Genomic DNA, 7124 nt, shown 5'->3' with positions numbered 1-7124 from the left:
GTCCTCTCAAAGCAAAATCAACAGAGACCAGAGAAGTACTGAAAATGTGTATGTACACACACACACACACACAATATGCATGCACACATTTGTTTTATACATTGCTAGGAACCCGGAACATACAGTATGATGCAAAAGTCAGAGACCACCTTTCATTTATTTTCTCTCCAGTCCAAGCTCAATGTGAAGGATATTTTTCCACATCTCCAAAGTTCAGTCTTAGAAGTTAGTTGTATTTTCTGCTTCTTACCCTCCAAATAATCCCAAACACATTCAGTGGTGTTGAGATCTGGACTCTGGGGTGGTCAGTCCATTGTTCAGCTTCTTTGTTTGATGTGTCCGTCAGCTTTTCTCAGTGAGGTTCTTCTTGGACAGCTACACATCCTTTCAGACCCAGAGCGCCAAGTCATCTTCTCAAAGTGGAAGGATGGACAGAAACACCTGTGGATGTTTTCGGATCTGAAGCAGCTTGATTTCCTCCTCTCTCTCAGAGATGAAAGCTTTAAGTGCTGCTTATCTGATTGGGGCAGTTTTGGTGTCTACCAGGTCTTCCAAATGGTTGTTAGGAGGCTCTTTTTTAACTCCGGTTTTGGAAACTCCTTTTTTTCAGTTTTTTCCTTATTTTTTCTCAGACTTTCTAATTTCTCACGCAAGCGGATTATCTTATATTTAATCTCCTTAGAAGTATGAATAAAATTGAATATATTGTATTTAATGGCTTTTACTGGAAATTAAATAAATTAAAAAGTAGTCTCTTACTTTTGCAGAGTTCACATGTATTCCTCATCCTATATATATCCTATATATGTGTGTACATACTTTATATATTCAGTCTAAACACCAGACAGAAACGTATTTGTTCTTTCAGTATTTTAGTCAGCTGTGTTTAGTTGGCTCTGTAGTTCAGTCCTGTTTTTCTCCATTTTACTGTAAAGTCTAAACATGTTTGTCTTGATAATGTACAAAAACATGCACACCCACATACACAGTCACCACAGGTGAACGCAGATATGAATGTGCATTGTTGTAACTTTTTGCAAGTGTGTGTGTGTGTTTGTGTGTACGTGTGTGTGATTCAGTGGAGGTAATTGAGCCTCAGATCGGGACATCCGCCACCTCCCAGTCCGGCGGGGGTGCAGTCTGTGTGTCAGAGCACTGTAGTAATTACAGGCCTAATGTCCACCTCTGACAAATTAGAGGATCACTCTCTCTCTCTCTCTCTCTCTCTCTCTCTCTCTCTCTCTCTTTCTGTTCTATTCTCTGTCCCTCTCTTTCCATCTCTTTCTGTCTCTCTCTCATTCCCTCCATCCTCCCTCTTTTTCTCTCTCTATGCATTGTTCTCCCCGTGTCTCTCTCTTTCTCTCTTCTCTCATTCTCTCTATGCCTTTCGTCTCCCCATTCTTTTCTGTCTCTCTCTCTAATTCTCCCTCTTCCTATCTCTCTTCTTTTTTCCTATCTCTAACTCTCTTTCTCTTTCTCTCTCATCTCTTTCTAATTCTTTCTCTCTAATTCGCTCTCCCTTTATCTTTTTTCTCCCCTTTCTCTCATGTTTCTCTCCCTCTCTCTGCATCTCATTTTTATTTCAATCTCATTCTCTCTCTCTCTCTCTCTCTCTCTCTCTCTCTCTCTCTCTCTCTCTCTCTCTTTCTCCCCTTTTCCCCTCTCTCTATCTTTCTTCTCTTTTCTCCAACCTTTCTCTCCCCCTCTCTCGCCCATTTCTCTTTCTTTCTCTTAGGCTTTCTCTCTCTGTCTTTCTTCTCCCTGTTCTCTTTTCTTTCCTTCTCTCTTTCTCTATCTCTGAATTCATTTTTTCTCTCTCATTCTCACTCTCTTTCCTAATGTTTTGGTCCCCCCTAATCTGTCTGTCTGTCTCTCTCTCTCCCTCCTACATTTCCTCCCACTCGTACAAAGATCATGTTGCCGCTGGTCTCGGCTAAATTGCTTATTCTCGTCACTCTTGTAGTTGATGTAAGAAAACAGTTGTGTCATCCTCACAGTGGCTGTCAGTAAGTATTTGGCAGGAGTTTCATGTTGGACCACAGAGGAAACTTTATCTCCTGTAGCTGAAACTCTTTATTCTACAGTTCCTATCACAGCTTCTGTCACAGAAGTGCTCATCAGTCTGGGGACCTTTTGACCTTTGATCAACGAAGTAAATGAAAGATCAGCTACAGTTTTAGGTGCTAATCCTTTGGGTATATTTAGCTCCTACACTGAGCTTCATGCTCTTCAGTGTCTTCTTTTTTTATATAAAGAACAAGTTTGGCCTAAATAATGATTTCACACTTTTTCCAAGCTACTGCTGAAACCCACAGGTGTCATAGTTAATGTGGTAATTTGAGTAAATAAGACTCAATACAGAAAGAACTAAATTCATTCTGTTTGAGCTCATTTATTACCTCATATGATGATAATAAAACAAATCGCTTTTAACTGGGAAAAACCTTCTTCACGCTCATGTTCGATTAAATAAGTCAATGTGGCTAATCGGGGCGAACTACACAAACGATGTGTGTTGTTTAACAGCCCTCTCTGAAACTCCTCTGGCTCTTCTGGTGGTCTAAACACCTGAAATGTGTGCTGATGAGTGCTGACATCATAACGAGGGGATAAAATGCTTAGGCTTTGGCTTTATTCCCAAACTAGTACTGTTACTAATGCAGCCCGAGTGTTCACACATGATATTGCTTTCCTTGAAAACGAATCTGCTCACTGCATGTTAAAACATGAACGTGACTCAACTTCCGCTGATGAAGAGAAAGAGAGTCATTATGCCTGTTACTTTATTTTAAAGTATGAGGCACTGATGATAAACAAGTTGCTGGCAGTGTACATGATTACTGCTCTCTCTCTCTCTCTCTCTCTCTCTCTCTCACACACACACACTACTCTAGCTATAATTAGTTCACTGTTTCGCCCGCATAAAACAGCTGCCTGGAATGTAGTGACATAAGAGAAAAGACAGCATTAAGCCTGTTAACTCTTTTCACTGGAGAGAGAGAGAGAGAGAGAGAGAGAGAGAGAGAGAGAGAGAGAGAGAGAGAGAGATAGAAAGAAAGAATAAGACAGAAGGAGACAGAGACAGAGACAGAGAGAGAGAGAGAGAGAGAGAGAGAGAGAGAGAGAGAGAATAAGACAGAAAGAGACAAAGACAGAGAGAGAGAATAGGGCAGAGAGAGAATAAGACAGAAAGAGATAGAGAACAGAGAGAATAAGACAGAGAGAGACAGAGAGAGCGAGAATAAGACAGAGACAGGGAGAGAGAATAAGACAGAGAGAGACAGAGAGAGAGAATAAGACAGTGAGAGACAGAGAGAATAAGACAGAAAGAGACAGAGAGAGAGAATAAGACAGAAAGAGACAGAGAGAGAGAATAAAACAGAAAGAGACAGAGAGACAGATAATAAGACAGAGAGAGACAGAGAGAGAATACAACAGAAAGGGACAGACAGAGAGAGAGAATAAGAAAGAAAGAGACAGAGAAAGACAGAGAGAGACAGAGAGAGAGAATAAGACAGAAAGAGACAGAGAGAGAGTAAAACAGAGAGACAGAAAGAGAGAATAAAACAGAAAGAGACAGAGAATAAGACAGAAAGAGACAGAGAGAGTAAAACAGAGAGAGAATACAACAGAAAGGGACAGACAGAGAGAGAATAAGACAGAGATAGAGACAGAGAGACTAAGACAGAGAGAGAGAACAAGACAGAGAGAGACAGAGAGAGAGTAAGACAGAGAGAGAGAATAAGACAGAAAGAGACAGAGAGAGTAAAACAGAGAGAGAATACAACAGAAAGGGACAGACAGAGAGAGAATAAGACAGAGATAGAGACAGAGAGACTAAGACAGAGAGAGAGAACAAGACAGAGAGAGACAGAGAGAGCGTAAGACAGAGAGAGAGAATAAGACAGAGAGAGATAGACAGAGAGTAAGACAGAGAGAGACATAGAGAGAGTAAGACAGAGAGAGAGTAAGACAGAAAGAGAGAATAAGACAGAAAGAGACAGAGAGAGAGTAAGACAGAGAGAGAGAATAAGACAGAGCGAGATAGAGAGAGAATAAGACAGAAAGAGACAGAGAGAATACAATAGAAAGAGACAGAGAATAAGACAGAAAGAGACAGAGAGAGATAGAGTAAGACAGAGAGAGACAGAGAGAGAGAATAAGACAGAAAGAGACAGAGAGAGAGTAACACAGAAAGACAGAGAGAGAGAATAAGACAGAGAGAGATAGAGAGAGAATAAGACAGAAAGAGACAGAGAGAGAGTAACACAGAAAGACAGAGAGAGAGAATAAGACAGAGAGAGATAGAGAGAGAATAAGACAGAAAGAGACAGAGAGAATACAATAGAAAGAGACAGAGAATAAGACAGAAAGAGACAGAGAGAGAGAATAAGACAGAAAGAGACAGAGAGAATACAATAGAAAGAGACAGAGAATAAGACAGAAAGAGACAGAGAGAGAGAATAAGACAGAGAGAGATAGAGAGAGAATAAGACAGAAAGAGACAGAGAGAATACAATAGAAAGAGACAGAGAATAAGACAGAAAGAGACAGAGAGAGAGAATAAGACAGAAAGAGACAGAGAGAATGCAATAGAAAGAGACAGAGAATAAGACAGAAAGAGACAGCGAGAGAGAATAAGACAGAGAGAGATAGAGAGAGAATAAGACAGAAAGAGACAGAGAGAATACAATAGAAAGAGACAGAGAATAAGACAGAAAGAGACAGAGAGAGAGAATAAGACAGAAAGAGACAGAGAGAATACAATAGAAAGAGACAGAGAATAAGACAGAAAGAGACAGAGAGAGAGAATAAGACAGAAAGAGACAGAGAGAATACAATAGAAAGAGACAGAGAATAAGACAGAAAGAGACAGCGAGAGAGTAAGACAGAAAGACAGAGAGAGAATAAGAAAGAGGGGGGACAGAGAGAGAGGAGGAAACATGTTCAATGTAAATATATGTTCACAATAAATATAAAACAAAATCAAAAAGATCTTTAAACATATTGAAAAATGTAAAATAAGAATTATGAGTAAAGTAGGAATGAGACTCACACCTCCTAATTAAAACTACACTATAAATAATCATTTTGTGTATATTTAGTTTATTACTATGTCAATTAATGCCTTGGATTTAAATAGATCATGACATCACTGTGAATGTCTAAGGTCTGAATACTTTGCTGTTTTTTCGTAGTTTTTTTTACTGCGGACGGCAGTTTAAACTAATTCATGTATAGGATTTATGTAAGGCCCTGTGTCCTGGAAAGGTAATCAAAACAAGCCTGCATGTGAGTGTGTGTACCCTGCATGATCATTTCCGGCTGTTGGCCGCTGGATGCCCGTAACTGGAGGTGACCCTTAGGGGTCATGTAGAGGGCACACAGAGGTGGACGGGTGGGCACATCAACACCCCGGATCCTTCACCTCACCTCAGCCTGGAGTGACCCAGCCACTCCGGACACACTGACGGATAGCGCCTATCTGTCTCTATGGCGACAGGAGAGTTCCTCACCACTTCCTGCAAATATTTACAAAATGAGCTCTAATCAGCAGAGGACGTCTCAGACTGACCATTAAAGGAGCCTCAGTTAGATCTATCTTGTGAAAAAAATCTGTAAAAAAAAAGAAAATGTAGTGGCACAAAATATAAGTCAACAAACAATTCCATCACTCCTTAAAAGGAACATTTTGTTAAATTACAGTACATTCTGTGGATATACAGGAAAACTCCTTATGGAACATTCCATAATTTTACAGTTTTATCCATAAAAAAATACCATGTTAATTTCAAATAAAGGGAGATAAATCTTCTGTATCCTCCACTAAAATATAATCCCTGGCTGAAAATGTTCGCCATTATTGACAACCACACAGATTAAGCAGTCTATCTATCTATCTATCTATCTATCTATCTATCTATCTATCTATCTGTCTGTCTGTCTGTCTGTCTGTCTGTCTGTCTATCTATCTATCTATCTATCTATCTATAGTTGCATCAAACAATGTTTGCAATGTCATGTTTAATTTCCATGTAGAGGATGTGTTAATTTATTCACATTCTGAAAATCAACAAAACATGTAATTTCCCTGGCTTTCTCTTTTGCCTACCATTACTGTATCTTTCTATTTATCAATCTTTATCCCAGCTCCAGTTACACTGTAGAAAACTAATTTAGTGTGTTTAAAGCACAGTCCAATAAAACCACGCAAGCCATATCAATAATAAACACTACTGATATCCTGATAGCAACTTTATTAACCCAACATTTTGAATCTGGTGTTTAGGTACTACTTCCCAGCGAAACAGGGAAAAAAATGAAATAGGGATTTTTTTTTGCAGGTTTTTCTAACCTTTTTAACAATTCATAAGGGGAATTCATGTGACAGAGCTGTTGCTCAAAGAATGTGCTGCAAAATAATGAGGAATTCACCAACAAGGTCCCAACTACCCCTCAACCAGCTTGTCGACTGTTTCAGCAGGGGAAATGGAAAATGATGGAGAAGCACCTGGTGCTGGTCAAATACTACAACAACAACACCACCACCGTCGCCGTCGTTCAAAATGAAAACAGGAATGAGACATCTGAGGAGAAATTCCTGTCATCCCTTCTGAAAAACATCTCACCAAAAGAGAAAGTGTGGTGCTTATTTTTTTTCAAATTCTCCTCACTTTTTGGGATTTTTTCCAAAACAAATGAGCAAAGCATGTTGAGGTTGTGGAGAGGAAGTGGCTTGAAAGCAGGCTTCCAGTGTGGTGGGACGTTTGGGGCCAGCTGGGTGGCGGATGCCTGAGACAGAGCCGACTTCCAGACAGAGCAGAGGAGTGGAGAGAGGAGAGAGACCACCATCTGAGCAAGGAGCGTTAAACACACCCCATCCACATCCCACTGTGTGCATTCGCACCGATTTACACTGCTTGTCGAAAGTTTGGGAACACGTAGAGTGAGGTTCAGATCTCTATTAAAATGGTATCAACAGAAAACATAATCCTTGTAAATATCTACATACTCTATTATTTATTTATCTACATAATGAGCGATCCATATAATGTGCGAGTGTTGAGGGGAGTGAAAAGAACAACAGTTGTGACAGTACACGCGTACAAACACAGTGGGTGGGG

Source organism: Pygocentrus nattereri, chromosome 19 (genome assembly GCF_015220715.1).
Source record: "Pygocentrus nattereri isolate fPygNat1 chromosome 19, fPygNat1.pri, whole genome shotgun sequence".
Classification (NCBI taxonomy): Eukaryota; Metazoa; Chordata; class Actinopteri; order Characiformes; family Serrasalmidae; genus Pygocentrus; species Pygocentrus nattereri.
This window is presented reverse-complemented; position numbering follows the sequence as displayed.